General features: G+C 35.3%; 1 long non-coding RNA gene across 1 annotated transcript in view; it reads left to right on the forward strand.

The window, feature by feature from the left end:
• Nucleotides 1-20,000, forward strand: part of LOC135219792 (uncharacterized) — a 101,072-nt gene that overhangs the window by 11,032 nt on the left and 70,040 nt on the right. The gene's annotated exons all lie outside the window — the stretch shown is intronic.

Genomic DNA, 20,000 nt, shown 5'->3' on the forward strand with positions numbered 1-20,000 from the left:
CTTAAGCTCTATTTATATTGCATGTATAGTTACCGGTCCTGTTAAACATTACTTCTCTCTCACCAAACCATAAACTTTTGTACCCCTTGAAATTCTGCCTCGGCCTAATCGTGTTAAAGCTTTTGCCTGTTGTGCGTTTTGTCTGTTTGTATACTTAAATAGGTACAATTTTAGGGACCATATATATTGTTTTAGTGATTTCAAAACTGAGAGCTGTAGATATTGAATCCCTGGAAATTTCTCTTAATTCTAGAATCTTTTTGGGACGGCTTAAGTACCGACTGAGGAGATTAATTCAGAAATCGAGGGATTCCTTAGGAATAATAGCATTATTGTTAAGTCCTCTTAATCTAAATGTATCAAAATAATTATTTTTCTTTATTCTGGTTATTTATTTATTAATGATCCATGTCTTGTTGGCTTTGTTATAAGAAAATAAATTAGGCATTTACTCGTATTTGTGCCACTGGTACCATTTTGCGAAATAAACGTATCTCAGTCGACAATGTCAGGGATGATGTCAATTGCAGGAGAGGCATGCTAGGCTGTCGTCGTCCACCCCTCCCCCTTCTCCCTCCCCCTTCTCCCTCCCCCATCCTCCGGTTCTCACCTGTAGAATGAAGAGGAGTCGTTAAGCATCACCAGGTAACCCAACGGGTTTCCACCACTAAAATGACCAGAGCTCTCTGGCGGCTGGCGGGGCTCTTTGGGTTCTCCCACGTGTGTTAAATCTCCGCATATCTGCCAAATTTATAACAACAACAGAGAGATAAAACCATTTGTCCCATTACAGATATCAAATATCATCTTTTCCGTTACGCAGAATTCTAAATCAATTACCTATGTTCACGATTGATGAAGTTTTTTATGCAATAACAAGAAACGGAGTCAGATTTTCTGTCAACTGGCATCTCATTTTGGTGCTGTTGCCACTATTTCAAACAGTGCCACGTGCGTTTAAATCCACGGATAAGCCGCTTAGATTCTCTCCAGGGGCACTTTCGGTGGTCACTGTACATATCTGGAGGCAGTTCTTCTTTCTACAGATATCTTGAGTTTTTAATATCGTAGGTATAGAATAAATTGGTGAGCAAGGAAATAAGAAGTAAAGCAAAACAGAGTAACTGACGAGTAAGCAAATAATCGTATAGACAGGTTCTCTCTCTCTCTCTCTCTCTCTCTCTCTCACACACACACAATATTAGATAGGATACCATGACTGAATATTTGCTTGAATACGATATAGCAAACTTTTGGCCTGACTAAAGTGTGGAGTGACTTTTGACGCTGACTTACAAGTCATTCCTGGTCATCTCAACTTCGCAGCCGAGAAAAGGCAATCGAATCCATAATAAATAGGTATTTTTTAGAGGAAAAGGTGAATGGAGGGCCAATGTTATCCCATGAAAAGCCTCTCGCTCGGACAGCTGTAAGATTTAGAAGAGAGAGAGACCGAGAGTAAGGCCAAATAGGAAGAAGATTAAAGTACCTGTGAATGGAAAGCCCCATATAATCTTATAATTATAGCCTCGGGGTTTGTCTCAAAGACATTCAAAGGTCAGTCACACCGAGGACTCGGTTACACACGGGTCAGTTGTTGTTTGTGTAAAATTGGCAACAGGGCAGATCTTTAAGCGCCACGCCAGAGACCTCTCGTCGCGATGGCAAGACTACGTAGTAGCCTGTGACAGTAGTGAGTGAACTGAAAAGAGATGAAAGAGTTGCTGTGTTGGGGCTGAGGTGAGCTTGTGAACGAAGACGCTCAGCCGTTTAACATTATCTTGATGTCGTTGTTGTTTCTCAGTTGTTTTACATCTCGTGGAAGGTGTAGGCTTGTGTGTAAAGAGTGACCTTGGATTCTTAGAGAAGCTTAGTTTATACTGATTGGTATTTATAGAATGTGAATGTCTGACCGACAAATTAGAGTTTTATGCTAAACCTCTGCTTCAATAAGACAAATGAAGAAGATTTGTAATGCCTAAGATAATAGAATCCTTTTTTTTTTCTTTTTGAGTTTATGATTTGACCTTACAGTTTTGAGTACGATATCGTAGTACATTTTGATAGACTTCGATACTTTTTCTGAGAAATTAAAAAATTTTAAGATAATTAGTCCTCCTTTAAAAAAATTTAATTTTCCAGCTTGAAAGTTTCTATTTTGTTATTGAATAACATAGCCCATACGTCGTTAATTTAAATATAATTACAACTAGCTTTCTGTTTAACGGCTTTTTTTTTATAAGAAAGACAGGGTATTACGTTACAAAATACCCATAACCTTTTCTTGTTCAAGTGTGTTGAGATATAAACGGTCTTCAGCCCAATGAGCCGTAAATTTGCTGTTCTTCTGTATGAAAAGAGCTATCAATCAAAATCGTTCGTAAAACATTAAAATCTTACAGAAGCAAGAATTCCGTTTTGTTTTAGTTACTGATAGCTTGTAAAATCCGACACTACGTAAATTGAGGTGAGAAAATATGTTGAAGTCTTTGGATTCGCTTATCTGCCACAAATTTCATCATAGCATTCGCAAGACTCCCAGTGAGCGTAATGATGACCCAATGAATTTTATTCAGATATTCGGTTCTGATCGAACATTTGCCGTTCCTGACTCAATACTAAGTAGCGCCATTGGTAAAAACCGATGAATTTAGAACTCCATTGGCTATCAGTATCTCGGTAACTTTTCATTTCTGATGGCTAAAGTGAGTTATATAGATGAAATTTGGTTATATTGACGAGATAGAATGAAATAACACAAAAGTACTGCCTCTGTGAAAATTTAGCCCAGACAAACTTAGGTTCTCCGTTAAGTGTCAAAGCTATCGTTCCCTTTTAGGTATTTTGTGTTATGTAGTAACACGGTTTACACTATATCCAACACCAAGCGTTATGCCTTGGAAGGTTTCATGGTTATTTGCAGTAGAGCTTAGTGCTTATGATTTCGAATTCTTTGAGAGCACGCTGGAGCTTCAGCTCCTCTTTATTATGAAGTTCCGTGGAAGTCACGGCCTGCGCTAGAAGTTATCTAATATAATAAGCGGATTGCAACTTTGGTGTAATACCTGTGAGAGAAGATGTAAGGCCAAAGCGTCTGGAACTCTCTCGAAATATTTCAAGATTAGAAAGAGTACCGTATCGCTACTCTGCTTTTCTTGTGAAGGCTGTGTGTTTGTCAGGATAATATACAAGTGACATTTTTCCGTATCAGATTTCCAGCCTTTTTATTTTTTCCCAAATCAGAACATTGTTTTGCCCAAGTGTATAATATTCCCCTAAGTTTCATGATGCAGTACTCCAGAGTCATTGAATGTGGTGAAAATGGGATGGAAATCATTGTGGAACTATTATAAACATATAAAGTGTGAAATATTCATGTATAAATATTTGCCTCAACAATTATTATGTGTGCACTTAGTTAAATTCCCGATGAATACTTTCTGGTGCACAAAATCTTTATATTGTACTAGTGTACACTTGGTCCATAGGTACCTCAAAAATATCACTATTGTAAGTGACATTACTTGCTGCCCCGGAGCATGGACCCACGGACTTGTGGACCAGGATTAATAGAGTCCTCTATTAATCCTATTGTGGACCAAGGTACTTTTATTTTGGATACGTACACTGGGCCACCTGAATATGTATACTTTTGTCATAAGAGAAAGAATTAGCCGCTGGGTGGACGACAGGGACAATGAAATACATTTTCTATAGTCCAACTGTTTTTCCAAAAAGTATATGACTGAAGTTTGTTTCATAATATTAGCCTTGTCTTTTATATTAGTAGCTACTTGTATTTATATACTTGTATAAGCAATATCATTGAATCTTGTTTCATCAAGTCAAATAATAGAAATGTTCTAAATTTAAGTCTTGGTTTATTTAAACTTGATGCTTTCATTATGAAAAAAGTTGTCGATAAATATAAGCAACAAAATTAATATATTCAGTTTTTACATGTTTTGGACTGTAAAGGTACTTTGTAATTTCGGTTAGGTTTGTGACCGTGTGATATCCGATAATCCTGGATTATCTCTTTTAATTTTTACCCTTTTGACAATTAACCATCTGGTATTCTTGATCTTGTTTTGTACCTGAGACCTTTCTCTCCAATTGTACTTCATTAACTCCTTGACTATGTCTGAGTAAAGACGAAAGCGCTTGGATTTCTGACTATTATTTTCCTGTGGGATTCGCTTATTTATGAAGTCACTTGCATCTACAGTGATTTTTTAAGCAGTTATATACTTGTGTAGACATTACCCATATCGTCAAAAATGACGGTAGTGTAAGAGAGGATCGAGATGAACGTTTCGACCTAATGGAGGTCATATATTATTGCCCTGGACCCGCGTATTGCCTTGAAGCTGGGACCCATGTACCGTAATATATTTTTGGACAATAAAGGGCTTCCTGGTGAGAGAAGGTGGTCACGTGCTAGTCGAAGACGTTTAAAATTGGAGTTTATTTCACAATATATATAATGATACACATTCCGTTTCATTAAATTGAATGATAGAGTATGTAATTGCCTTCGAATTTCACTTAGAGTTACAGTAGGCCTGTATCCTTTCTATTGTTTGATTCACGATAAGGATTGGACGGCTATCTTCATCTCATAGCTTTTCAGTGTCTACATGAAAATAGCAGTTTCATATCGCAAATGCGTTGTATTCTTTTCGACAATTTTTCAAAGAGTTCACAAGTTGTAATTGCATCGCGTATGTGTTAATGCTTTTTGAATCCGTAATCTCCCGCTGTTCGCGTACATATTTCATGTGAAAATTGTCGTCATCGTCAACAAAAGGATTTCGGGTACTTTCCACTTCCCATATTTTGTTATTTGCTGCTCGTCGAATGCTGCTTTCCAATAAAGTGCTATTTTCCATTGCGTATTTATTTCTCTGTTGTAACTATACGTTTTTATCCCTATATTGTGTGAGGCAACCTGTTGGTTAATTCTTATTTGTTGTGACATGTTTTTAACCATTTCATATTGGGAATTTTTTTTTCGTAATTTATTCAGTAAAAAAAAAATGACTTGCGTAGATGATTCAATGGGTGGTCAGAGTTTATTTCTATTTCTCCTTCATTTATTGTTGCATTTTTTTATAATAATTAACTGTAGTAGAAGTATTTATGTATTCAGCCTTAGAAAAATAATGTATTTAAAAACAACACCAAGTACGTATGCTGCTGAGTAAAATTAAATTTTATTGTTTTATTAAATTAACCATAAGTAGTTAATTATTGCATTTTTCTGATTCAGTGCCATTTCCTTCGAAAATCCCTCATGCTACTGTATTTGGCCTGTATACACTGAAGTGGTGTTGGCGCGACTGAAATTTCTCTCTCTCTCTCTCTCTCTCTCTCTCTCTCTCTCTCTCTCTCTCTTTTCCTGAGAGCATGTATTTGGAATCAGATATTGGCTGGAGAGAGACGGAGGCGCGAATGTTTCACAGCCAGGGTGACGTTTGGTCGCCTGTATCTTTGATTTACTTGGAGCTCATCCTGAAATATAGAGGCGAAACTCTGATTGGTTCGATGTCGGAGGCGCTTCTCTCGGGAAACTCGATACACTCACAGTGCTCTTTGATAACCTTATTTCACTCTGAGAATTAGTGATTCTCTCTCTCTCTCTCTCTCTCTCTCTCTCTCTCTCTTTACTGGGTGGGCGGGGGAGCGGGGTTGCCATATTTTGTCAAAAGTAAGGTACGGTGTCTTGGATGCAGTGGGAGTGTTTGTTCTTGCTGGTGTGTTCCTATTTAGTTCATCGTCTCAGTCTTGTGTTTCTGTTTTCTTTTAATGAGTGGGTTTTCTTTGTTATTTTATTATCTCACCTTTTTAGTCATCTTACCTAAATATTTATTCATCTCATTTTATGCGTTTGTATACTTTCAAAGGTATTATACAAAAGTGAACGATGTGTCTAAAAATGTCTCACATATTTACTTTTTGTTAGTATTAAATGTCCTATTTATTATACTTAAATTGGTAAAATACTATTTACTGTTTTTTGTAGGTGAACTTGATATAAAGTGTATATATGTTGTTTTACTTTAAAGAGGTCAGTTGGTACACATGATTCTTGCAAAGAAAAACCTTTTGAAGTCAGCAACGCAGAGAATATGGTAGGTCTTGGCCATCCGCTCCTTTCCTCACATATTGTGATGGTGGTGATGATCATGAGGCACAACCGCCTCTCGGGCCTTTTAGAAATGCAGGCGACGCGGTTTCTATTCAGCGCGACGCATCGTTACTATTCGTCGGAATATAGATCTCGTCCCTCCTGTGTGGAACCGGATTTCGAGGAGTAATTATCACTTCGTGTCACGTTCGTCTTCATTTGCCTTCAGATTTGTGCGTGTTGGTTGGTGGTGTTAACGCTGTTATTAAGGCTGTCCTTACTATGCAGCCCCATATCTGGTGGTCTGACTGGGAATCGGGAATTGGGAAGGAATGCTTCGGCAGGAAGGCATTGAAGTCTCCTGAATGCCTCTCGTTGTTACCCCTTCGAGGACAGACGTCAGGCGTCATCTCTCGTCTTTTGCTATTCATCCAGGCTACTGCTGCCGCCTGTTGCCCAGAGTCGTTAACTGTGGATTTTGATTTCATATCGTTTTTTCCAGATTCTCATGAGATGAGGTGATATTGCTTATGAAGTCTTGCTTAGCTCATCTTTGTGGACAATGAGAGATGCAAAGCTAGTCCTGAGATCGATCAAAGGTGTGTCAGAGAACTCAGGCTAATTCCTGTAAATTTTGATGCGCGTCTGTAGAAGTAGTACACAGTGAATGAGTTGTTAGGTTGGTAGTCACTTGTTATAGGATGCAATCATGGTGGCGAAGGGCATCGGGTTAGCACCCTCCCCACAAAGACTGGCTGAGAACTGAGGGTTAGGCTTTGTAGAGCCACTCCTTCAAATGGAAAGGTGTGTAGTTGAAAAAAAAAAAAATATTATAATAAGCGTGGGCATATTTAACTTCGAATAGCGTGAAGGGACTTTATGCTCGGCTAATGAAACGGTTCGTGAACATGTAAGAATTGATGTTAATTATATTGCACCAAATGACATCATACGTACGATTGTCTTCCAATCTTGTTAGAATGACTTCTCTCTCAGTTTTGTTAGATGTGTCGGTTTTCATTAGTGTGAATTCTCTCGTGTAATACAATCCGCGGAACAACAGATTAACGAGCATTGCATAGGATTAGCATATTCAATCTCCCTTATTTAATATTTACCTACCAGCCTTGTTTTCGTTATTGACGTATGCTCGGTTGAAGTCAAGAAGGGATGTGCGTTTAGTGGATTCTGTAGTGAAAGCGAACTAACTCCTTCGATGGTCCTAGTTCTGATGCGAAGAGTTTGCACTAGAAAAAAGAAAAGATGAGTCACTTCCACATTAATCTTTAAATTACTGAATCAAAGTTTAGTTCTTGTTCAAAAACTAATACAGCATCAGCTCATATACTTGAACATGTAGCTCATATATTACAGCTCGTCGTTACCTCCATAAACGTTATGTACGCTCTGCCAATCGCATCATTCTTGCCCTCTGTCTTTCTCTCTCCATTTCTTTAGAGATCTTTGAATTAGGGTGTTAACAGCTTTCATCCGCTTATTATCGCATTTTCCTAACATGACCGAATCATTACACAATTCTAATTCATGAGATCTATTTAATAACGTTTCCTTCCTTCGTGTGCCATCATTTATATATATATATATATATATATATATATATATATATTATATATATATATATATATATATAATTGTGTGATGGATGTGTATAATGCTTTTAGTTTTCAGCCAGTCCCATAACCACCTTCACCATGGTTGCAACCCAATGCAGTTGAATAATTGTCTCGTTAAACAGTTCCCTTCTTGGAATCAAACGGAACTTGTGTATAGTTCATCTAAACGCCACAGCCGTATATATGTAGTATTATCCTGTGCTGCATTTCGGTTTATACTACGTTCAGCTTTATTTTTAATTTAATACAGTTCAACCGGTGGCAAAACGGCGGGAAGAGGTCGATCACCTATGGAAGGTCCGTTATGTAGTGTCTGGATATCTAGTGTGGACGCTTTTTTTTTCTGTATTCATCCCTTGAGCAAAGAAGGCCTGACCCTGTTTGACCTGCTCTTTCATCCTAGATTCTGTCATGCCAGATGGATGATATTATTGTGCGGAGTTTGTGAATTATTGGGAGTATTAAAAGTGTTTATGGTGTTGCATTAAAATGATGCTGTGGTTATTTTTTTTATTACACGATTTAGGAGTCCTGACTTATGTATCGCGTTTCTATTCTTGTTTACTCAAAGGCCATATAAATCAGTCTTTACCAACATGCGAATGCTTTTATTCATTATTCGTTTTTTGCAATTTTGTTTTGTACACTTATTATTTTTATGCAAGAGACGAGAATGTCTATGGACGAACGTAATATATACCTACAATAGATTTGGAAACCAGTAGACAACAGAGCATGCCAGTAATAGTCGGTAGAAAATAGAGATTACCGTATTGTTGCAGAGAGGAAAATGTAATTCAGCCTTGTTGATGCATGAAGAAGGAAATATGAGTTTTAAGTAATTGAAAATGTAGTGTGCAAATAAGTAGGGAGAGAGTAACTTTTAACGTGTTGCTACAGTGAAGAATAAAGATTGCAGTGCAGATATAATGAAGGAAACATTTATATACATAAATAAAGGTCTCAGGCGCTTCTGTTTTTCATTTTCTTCCGTGGCATTACCTTTTTTTATACACATAGCATCACGTCTTATATATTTCGTGATCAAGTTTTATATATATATATATATATATGATGTGTGTGTGTATGTACAATTTACATATTGTATGTATATACATATTTGCATATATATACATATGGAATAAATATACAGGTATATACATATGAAATAAATAGGAAAGTACGCTTGTAACGTTGATAGTGTGGAAAAAAGTAAGTATGCAAAATTAATGCAATGGCAGCGGAAAAAAATTCATGATGTATATATATATATATATATATATATATATATATATATATATATATATTTATATATATATATATTGTTACCTGTCAGCTCTTGTATCGAACATCCTTGTTTCTTTGATTTGTTTTATTTTAATCAAGTTGGGGATTAAATGGTACAAATCAATGAATCGATGTTCGATCGAAAAGGTGACTGGTCACAGTATATACACAAACATGACATTTTTTTCGTCCTCCGTTGCATTAAATTTTGCATAAATTTTTTCCCTCACTTTCAGCATTACAAGCTTATATATATATATATATATATATATATATATATATATATATATATATATATATATATATATATATATATATAACTTAATTTGGTCCTGACAAGACAATCTTCTATCTTAGGTTTCACAAAATCTTATGCTAGGCTCTGATTGGTGGGACATGAGGCGTTCGACTTGCCCATCGCACTATTGCATATTCAAGGGAAATTTGATATCGATGATTGTATTTGTATGTTCCTAAGATAGTAAAAATGAAATTATCTGCAGGAGCCCAGTTCTGTCACGCGTGTTGTCAGTTTAAACGATTGATTCAGGCTTTTATTAAGAGTTAATTCTCCCATCTTATTGGATATCATATATCAATGCCGTTACAGATTGAAGCTAAATTGGTGACGCATTCATTTCCAGAAGAATTGACTTCTACCATCTTGTAAATCGTTGTTGGATGTCGTTATATTTCCATTTGCTTGTTCAGTATTTTCTAAATGTTTGGCGTGTTCATCTGCTATGGTTCACTCTTATTTTTAGACCTTATAATTTTTCTTCGTATAATCGCAGTTAGCTGAATCCGGAATTGGTTAGATGGGAGATCCAGTGTTCTTATGGATCGGCCTGTTCATCAGAATCGTATGGGAAAATCAAGACAGGCATTTCATTCTCTTGATTGAACACCGTCCATTCTTACGTTTGTTTGAATTTTTATTCTTTTAAGTACGGGATACCATACTGCAATATATGGAAAAACTTGAGCCATCCTTGTCGCACTTCTCTATTGAAATCAAGGCATATATTCACTATATATTGGAGTATACAGTTGGCACGTGCTTACATGCACTAAGTTACATATTAATAGTCTTACGCTCGGCAAAGATTTCCGTCATGAAGTGTTTACTGTCATTGAATTTCTTATTCTACCTGTCCGTGGATTGTTGCCTGTTAAGACTGATGCTTGATCCTCTAGAATAACTGATGAACGGTAGCATGATAAAGAAGTAGCTTTGTCGTGTTTGTAAGCATTTTTAGTTATGATAATTTGGGGGTGACACGAGTCTTTTCTTTCCTTTGTATTTTTTCCCTCGAAGCTTGCCATACCTAATTTCTGAGCCCACCCTCATCGCCCTAATTTACTGTCATAAAACATTTTCTTGTCCTTCTTCTCCCATCCCCCCTTACCCTTTCAATGCCCGTACTGGCTGCCAGCAGTCGTTCATGTATTTTTAAAGGAAATAGGTTACCCTAGTGCTGGTACGGGCTATATATAGTATGCATAAAATCATCCTTTAAGATCGCTAATCGTGCCCCTCATCGATGTATGAGCGTCTGCACATTGAAATTAATAGTATATATAATATATATAGTATATGTATGTGTGCGCGCGCGCTTCAGTATAGAGATTTTTTAACCTATGAATACAGCATAACCGTTTTTATTTTATTGCTTTATATACTGGCCTATTAACCGACTATCGTTATTCGCTTTCATAGTGAGGTGTTGAATCATTAATGAATTTTCGAATAAAATTCCGAAATATTCTAACCGTTATTATAAGAATGTTTTGACGAGGGCATACGTTGCATGTTAGCATGAACTTGTATGATAACTAAACGGGTTCTCAGTCGCTTTAGCAACTGTTATCTCTTTGAGAATAACATTGAAAATATTTACACATATGTCTCTTATATAATATTTATGCAAACGAATGTCGAAATTTGATAAATTGTCAACCAAAGTTTATAAGGTTACCTTGGGAAAAAAGAAAATAAGGCAACGCCGTAAAGATTGTTTCCACGAATAGTTATAAAAGCACTTTGATATTTTTAAAGGTCACTTTGATCATGCGAGTAAGGAATTCCCGTGGTGACAACTCACTGTAATTAGATTACTATATGCGTAGCAGACACTACGTTTGAAAGTTTTCGATGTATAGCCGAGAGTTTAAAACTACATTAAAAGCACATATAACTTTAGATATTTCTATTGAAACTTAATTGTGCCAAACCACAGCGATCACTTTACTTTACACGATTAATCTTAAGTCAAGCTGTCATTGTGATAGGACAGCATGGAAAGCCAAAACCATAAACAACTGATTAAGGTTAAGAAAAAGATTTAACTGGCTAAATAGATCTGGCTGAGCGGAATTTCCTACCTGGCCCAGGTTAGCGGGTCCTGAATTGGCCACACCTTAGCGAAGATTTCGTGATGTGTGAGAACGCTACAATTCAAGGTCTTTACACCTTTGCTACAAATGATAAGAAATGCGTGAGAATATCAGCCCCGATTTTCATTTTGGCTGAATGAAATGCAAGGAATTTCACGGTTTTTGACGGTTACTCGATGGGCTGGAGGTAATTCTCATACTTTATAGTGACGGGTAGTAATTAATTTCTTTGCCTATCAATATCGGTTTCGGAAAGAGAGAAACACATCGGAGAAAAACGTCGTGACTCATAGTAAGGGAAATCATCGAGAGATTCTTCACTTAAATAAGTAGATTAGTTTTGTTAATGCGTATTTTGTGAATAATGAATTATTGTGTTAACAATACCGAATACATATAAATTTCTTTAATTAGTATTGGTTGCCACTGGCACCCTGTGGTAATTCCAAAATTCTCAAAATATGTTCACCTAAATATTGAAGTCTTCAAATGAAAAAGAAATCATAAAACTCAAAACAGAGATTTTCTTTCAGAATCTTTTAGTTTCTCGTTTCAGAATAGGTAGGCCTAGCTGGAATGCAGTTTCATTCAGAGGAATCTTCCAAAGAGCTCGTCACTTTTTGTGCTTCTGCATTTCCCTGATTTCCCTGGGTAGTTGGCGCTGTGGGTGTTGTGCTTTCATACATTCATAAACTGTTGCACAAAAATGGGAGTTGCTACGGTAGTTTTTTTTTTTTTTTTTTTTCTAAATAGTTTTGAGATTTTAGATTGATATGAACAAGTGAATGCATGTGTGTGTATATATATATATATATATATATATAGATATATATATATATATATATATATATATATATATATATATGTATATAGATATATATATATATATATATATATATTATATATATATATATATAATATATATATATATTATATATAGATAGATATATATATATATATATATATATATATATATATATATATATATATATATATATATATATATATCTATATATATATATATATATATATATATATATATATATATATATATATATATATATATATATATAATAAAAGGAGCCCATAAAAACACCATAATATAGAGAGAAAGTACTATATTTCAGATACTGCTCTCTCCCTCTTCAGGTAGATGAATGAGAAAAGTTTACAGAAAAGGTGGTATTTATACCTAGAGGTCCATCCACAGGCAAGCCAATTTAGGTCATCCCCGCTGATAATATTCCTTTAATCTTCTTAAGCGTTGGTTGAATGAAAATCTTGTCGATCGTATCTGAAACCCATGCTCCTTTTGAGATGTTCATTACCTGCCTCTCTTTTATTAAGGCCGATTCCATCATTTGACTCTTGTACCGGCAGTTGCTGCTATAAATTAAAATTATACGTGACAAATTCTAGTTTATTCTATGGTTATGTTCATTTATATGGTTGAAAATAGCTGAGTTCTGTTGTCCATACCTAACTGACCGTTTGTGTTGTGTTAATCTCTGGGGAAGTGATTTACCTGTAAATCCGATGTAAGATTGGTCACAGTCCTGGCATGGGATTTGTAAAACCCCAGTGTCCTTGGGGGATGTCTTTTGTTGGACATTAATCAGAGATTTGGCTAAGGTGTTTGGGTAAGTAAATGCAAAAGGGTTAGATTTTCCGAGGGTCTGAGTCACCTCCTTAAACGTGTCCAGGTGTGGAATTTTTATTATATTGTTGGGTGTATCTCTGGTCTTGTCTTTAGGGGGTCGGTTGAAAATTACGTTTGCTTTGTGAATTGCTTTCTCAATATATGGTCGGGATACTTTAAAGACGAAAGTTGCTTACAAATTAGTTCAAATTCTTTTTCCAGGAAATCTGGGGAACAAATTTGTAAGGCTCTTAAGAACAGGTTGCTGGCTACACCTAGCAGTGAATGTATGAAAGTGAGAACGTTGGTTTTCTGTATATGGTAAATTTGTATTCTGTTGTGTCTGATTATTAAAACATCAAGGAAAGGAATTTTGTTGTCTGTTTCCCATTCAACTTTAAATTTGATGCTGGGCACTAATGCGTTTAATTTTGAAAGGAATTCATTAAAATTGCCCCACCTATTATCCCAAAATGTTAGAATATCATCTATATATCTCATCCACAGCATGTTTTTGGGTTTTATTGCATTTATTACTGTATTTTCAAAGTATTCCATGTACAGATTGGCTAAAACAGGACTTAAAGGACTACCCATACTACACTCGAATTTTTGCTTGTAGAATGATTCCCCGAATGAAAATACGTTATTAGATGCACATAATTTAACTAACTTTATTATTTTGTCAAGCGCCAATGGGAAATGATCTGAATAGGGGGATAATTTTTCCCTCAAAAACTGAAGAACGTCCTGTATTGGTACTTTTGTGAATAAGGAATCTACGTCAAGGCTTAAAAGTTTTATGTTGTGAAGTGGTATATGTGCTTCTCTGAATTTGTGACAAAAATCTTCCGAATGTTTAATTATAGATAGTTGATAATTTATTCAGTACGAAACTAATTGCACGAGAACAGATATGGCATAACTGTTTGATATAATCAGTACGAACCCAATTCCCAATTGGATGAAAAGAGATATGGCATAATTTTCTGATATATTCAGTACGAACCCAATTGCCTGAAAACAGATATGGCATAACTTTTTTATATCTTCAGTACGAACTCAGTTGCTTGAAAATAGATATGGCATAATTTTCTGATATATTCAGTACGAACCCAATTGCATGAAAACAGATATGGCAAAAATTTATATATATATATATTCAGTACGAACCTAATTGCATGAAAACAGATATGGCAAATTTTTTTTTATAATATATTCAGTACGAACCTAATTGCATGAAAACAGATATGGCATAATTTTTTTATATATTCAGTACGAACCCAATTGCATGAAAACAGATATGGCATAATTTTTTACTGCAGTGCCAATTCGCTGACACGTTGTGGCCAGCGACGGGATAAACAACAACAACATTGTTGGTCACTCGGCCTAAAGCACTCTCGATGTGGTTCGGAAGTCACGTAAAGCCGTTGGTCCCGTTGCTGAATAACCACTGGTTCCATGCAACATAAAAATACCATACAAACAAACAATCGCCCTCTATAATGTATAGTAACCAATATCATTGAACGGTATAGATAGTCAAAATAGAAACAGATCGTCCCACCGCCAACATCTTGTTCACTTCCAGGCTAAGGAAATTGTTTATGACAGTAAAATATATATACAGTCAGTAAACAATAAATAACTGACAAACATAGAATATGAATAGTATCAAACGGCTTGAAAATCTATTCCTGTCGAACCACATAGGCAAAATTAAGGTGATAATGCGTTAAATAAATAATATTATGGTATTATAAAAACTGATTATTATTTCCAAAAGACACAACAATTAAAAACTCAGAACAGTCAAAATATACTCAACGCCGTGTCCACAGAAAACGAAGTACAGTAATTGAAAGACCTCAGGTAAAACCATAAATAAGGGATTAGCCTCGAGGGTGGGATTTAAAAGGAAAAATAGATCTGGCAGCGCTGTACTCTTTCCCTACCCACCTCTCTAGCGATCTTAGCGTTTGAAAGACGATAGTGATTATTGAATTCAGCTGATCGTGATGCGATATAAGAAAACATATGTAAGGTGGAAATGAGAGTTTATAATAAATCAATAATGTACTTTGCATGCAAATGCAGGCATACCTTACATATATTATATATATATATATATATATATATATATATATATATATATATACATATATATATATATATATATATATATATATATATATATATATATAACTCCGAGGCCGCGAGTTCGATTCTCGGGCATTTCATTGAGATGTTAGAGGTGTGTATTTCTGGTGATAGAAGTGTTCACTCTCGACGTGGTTCGGAAGTCAAGTAAAACCGTTGGTACCGTTGCTGAATAACTACTGGTTCCATGCCACGTAAAAACACTATACAAACAAACCAACGAAAGAAGAAAAACAGTCTCAAAGGAGCACCGTCTTTACAAGTATGATGAATACGAGAGGTATATAAATGTTATGATAACTTCAGGAGTGAAGTTTTCAGCTTTGCTACTCAGCCCATCATTCTTTGCACTTCCCGGAGAGAGACGCGCAACACAAACTAAATCGTGTTCGTCAGTCATCGAAACAGGCCAATCACGCATTGTTTGTATGTGTTTATGCATTAATGCTCCCCAAAGCCATGGTACGAGTATTCAAAGAATACGGCGCAAAGAAGGGAATAAAGAAAAGCAACGCGAAATTCGCAATGAATAAAAAAAAAATTAAAATGCAGACGGTAATGAAATCTGTATTCAGTAAACAAATTTACAGCACCTGATGCTGATAAGGAAAAGCCATAAGAAGCATAATAAAATTAGTTATAAAAATATGCTATAATCAGACGATAATCCACATATTTACTGTCATGTTTATTGACACCCGAATCCACCACTTACCCACCGAATTATTATTAGTTTCTCTGCGGAAAGAAATATCCTTTAGAAGAACTAATTCATTGTTAATCCACGTCATTGATCCTACTATATTTTCCCGATTAAATTTTATATGAAAACTCGGGAAGGTCTGCCTCATCCGAAAGGTCAGCAAAACTTGTTTAAAGATTTTGTTCCCAAACTAACAACGATTATAATTTTGTTTACTAGCTACCCCTAGAGCGAGGTCTCTGAAATTAATCTCGGACTTGGTAAGAGCCCATGCCACAGCACAGCATTAGGCTTGCGTAACCCAACAGCAGTAATCGGCACTATGTCTGGTTATTTAATGTCAGGAACAAGTTCATTTTTTTTTTGTATTAGGAAAATAGTTAGGTATTTGGGAACAAATATGATTTCAGTGGTTCTGTTGGTGCATGTGTTTGTACGCATAGGTATTTATATGTGATGTATATATTGAGTGTGAGTGTTTCTGCGTATGTAATATATATTGTGATTTACTTGCATTTATTTACCAGTTGCTAAGGACAAGGGTGTCATGAAATGATCGTAACATTTTTTTTACTTTATTTATAATTTCCTGCATAATTTAGATGGCCCCTGAAATTTTTATGTAAATAGATAGTTGTGTGTGTATTCTGGCTTCGTGTAAAATTCGGCGATGCTAAAACCTTTGCTGCCGAAGGATTTTCAATACTGCATATGCATAACATTATTATTACTTTCAGTGTTGGAATCAATGGATTTTCCAAAGCGTAGTATTTTCAAGCTTAGTTTAGAAACTTAGAAAGCCTTTTATTAGTTCTTGCAAGACCAACGTTAGTTGTGTAGATTTTGATTTTTCTTTGTTCCATTAATTATAAACGGAATAAACGAGTTGGGTTAATTGTTGTTAGGGTGCATAAAGGTTTGTGTATTTTATTCGTATCCTTTGCTGAAGTGTTACTTTGTTTCGAGGCTTCCATTCTATTTCGGTGAATGTTCTATAATCTATTTACATAGTTTCTCTCGGGTCAAGTGATTTCCCCAGAGTGTTGCGGCTCAGCAAGTACATTTGAACAAGCCGTATTATTTTCGGAGTAAACACGAATTTGACACACATTCTTATGAAGTAATGTTTTTGTATAATGTTAAGGGATAATAAGAAGTATTTAATCGTGTGGTTTTGATTTTTTGTGAATGAATTAAGTGTTAGGTATATTAAGTTAGCTTGAGAAAAAAATAATATAAAGTAAGGTTTAATTGTGGCTTCAATGTCGTAAGTCATCAGTTTTGTGCTTAAAATCACTCCGTGCGTATTGGTTTTGTATGGAATGGCATGCAACTAATGCATTTATGCTCCTTTGGTATTGTAGTAAGAACCTACAAGAAGCAAGGCAGGAATGAAAAATTACTTCAGTCCCCGTAAAGACAGAGGAAAGTGGAAGTTCAAGAGAAAATGGGTTTTCTCTTTCGTTAACATGGTAAACTAAGTTGTCTTGCGTGTCTTCGCAGGGAAAGTAAGCATTATAAAAATAAAGCCAAATAAAAAAAAAAATATGTTTAATACATTTGTTAGATGCCAGTAACCTAAACCAATGATCCCAAGCATAAGTTGTCATTTTCCATTTTAACTGATATATGTACTCAGCCTAAAGACTGACTTTTGAAACAGTAGTGCCCACCTGAAATTTTGTATGTATAGCCTATGTTAGTACACAGACAGTTTATATATATGTATGTATGTGTAATATGTATGTATATCAATGATGCGTGTGTGTTTGCGCTGGGAGCTCGAGAAAGTTTGTACGGGAGCCTAGTGTATTATGTTGTGAAATTTACAATTAGTATATAGTGTATACGTGAATGGGTGTATATCTATTGTTCTTTCCTCTCCCTTAGCTTTGCTACGTGTCTGCATGTGTTCCTACATTCTGCTACCATTAACCACTGACCAAGAGCTGTCGGTATCATTTTCTCTTATTCACCCTGATATCTACATATCGTACGCCTAATGATGTTGGTCTTGAATGGTAGTTGAATCCCCTCCCGCGTGTTTTCACTTTTTTTTCTTGTTATATACGTTAAGAATTTATCATATAATAGTTAGACGTTATGGCAGAATATGGAGTAAGGAACAAAGCCTGACGATTGGGAAAGGTGTACAGTCATTGCGTTTCAGTCTAGTATAATGAACATTATTTAGTGTGCATGTAGTTAGTCAAATTTAAAAAAACGAGATTGAAAAAACGCTTTGAGACGAACAAGTTGGTTTTAGAAAAGGCAGGGGTTACACAGATAAATTTATTTGTTGTACTATGTAACGTGCAGGAGTGTAAGGAGTTAAAAATCCACAGACCAATGTTATGGCAGTTCTTCCGTCACTGTGATGGCGCTCCCTTTAAATATGTAAAGATGCTAAGTTAATTTTGTTGGGGTGTTGGTAAGTGAATTCACAGTGAATTGTGTGGTGCTACATGAGAATGTTATTGCTCCCTTACTTTTGCTCTTCTCGTAGACTTTTAGCAGAAGAATTGGTCGTAGAAGGAAGAAAAGGTCAGGAGTGGAGTGACGATGGAAAGTTAGCTGTGTTAAAATATGCAGGTGCTGCTTTTTCATTCAGTAAAACCAACAAGACTTATAAAACATAAGTAATAGAATGCATCAAATATCTAAATCCTAATGTTTAAATCTAAGAAAACCCGAAGTAATGAAAATAATTTATGCATTAAAGGATGAGATAACATGTGATTGAGTAAGAATTAATGGGGTTAAATTTTTCAAATATTTAGGAAGGGTGATATTCAGTCCTGGTTCTCTTGATTTTGAATTTAGTGAAAGGCTAAAAGATGCAAATCACACAATTTACAGGTTGAATAAGATCGTGAAATTAGTAGATTGAGATTGCATAGGGAAGTTAGTTTATATCTATGGGTAGTATTCTTACATTATTACATGTAAGCAGAAATAAATTTCTGACTCAAATCGGGATCGAACCCAGGTCCCGATATGAGTCGGAAATTCAGATATGGCTAATGCTATCAGTGTTGCTCTGCGGACATGAATCATGCTGTGACAATGAAAGGATATTTAAAAAGGTGTCGATTTGTGAATAAAGATTTATGAAGAATATTGTGTCTCAGACCGCAGGATTGAGTTAAAAATGAAAACCTCGAAGTAAATATAGATATGCCTTCTGTAGAGGAGGTAATGATGAAATGGAGATTTGAACACTGCTCAACCCTTGAGCGAATTAATACGTGATGGTGTTAGCTGAACTCCTTTGGAGGGGCCAGAAGAGTTAGAAAACAAGGCCTACTTGGATGTAACGATCATGAGAAGGGGGTTAGTTGGAAAGTCAGGTTTTCTATAATTCCATATAATGCTTTTTTTTTTTTTCTCTCTTTTTTATCCACATAAAATGATTCTCAAGGGTTATCTTCAAACTTTTTTTTTGATAAGAGTTTTAGTTTTTGCTTTTAATGTTTTTTTCTAAATTGCATTCCAAAAAGATCTTTTTGACAATAACATAAGCAGGTGTTTCCGTAATGTGTGACAAAATTTCAGCATATATATATATATATATATATATATATATATATATATATATATATATATATATATATATGGTTTTAATTAAGTTTTAACCTAATATTGTCTACAAGGGACTTCGTAAATACCAATATTGTTGGAGCTATATTGGTTTATGGTGCCAGTAAGTGATTTTCCTTTAGAAAATGAAGTCACTTACTCGTACGCATGTAAGGAGGATTTTTATCAAAGCATTTTTGTAATTATACTTATTGGCCTTTTAGATTATATTTGTGTTTGGTTAACGTCTGAAGGGCCTACCCCCCTCCGTTCCTTTCCCCAATTATATGTGTAGAGTTACCCTGCGGTAATTGTGAAAGAGGATGTTGTATAGTTCAGTTTGATTTTTTCAGCCTAGGTTTGCCATGGGAAGAGATACTAGATTGCAGTTGAAACTTGAGTTTCTCCTCAATAGCAAAGAGGAATGTTCGTCTGCACTGGATGTTCAGGATTACGTTCTATCCGTAA

This window comes from Macrobrachium nipponense, chromosome 1 (genome assembly GCF_015104395.2).
Source record: "Macrobrachium nipponense isolate FS-2020 chromosome 1, ASM1510439v2, whole genome shotgun sequence".
NCBI lineage: Eukaryota > Metazoa > Arthropoda > Malacostraca > Decapoda > Palaemonidae > Macrobrachium > Macrobrachium nipponense.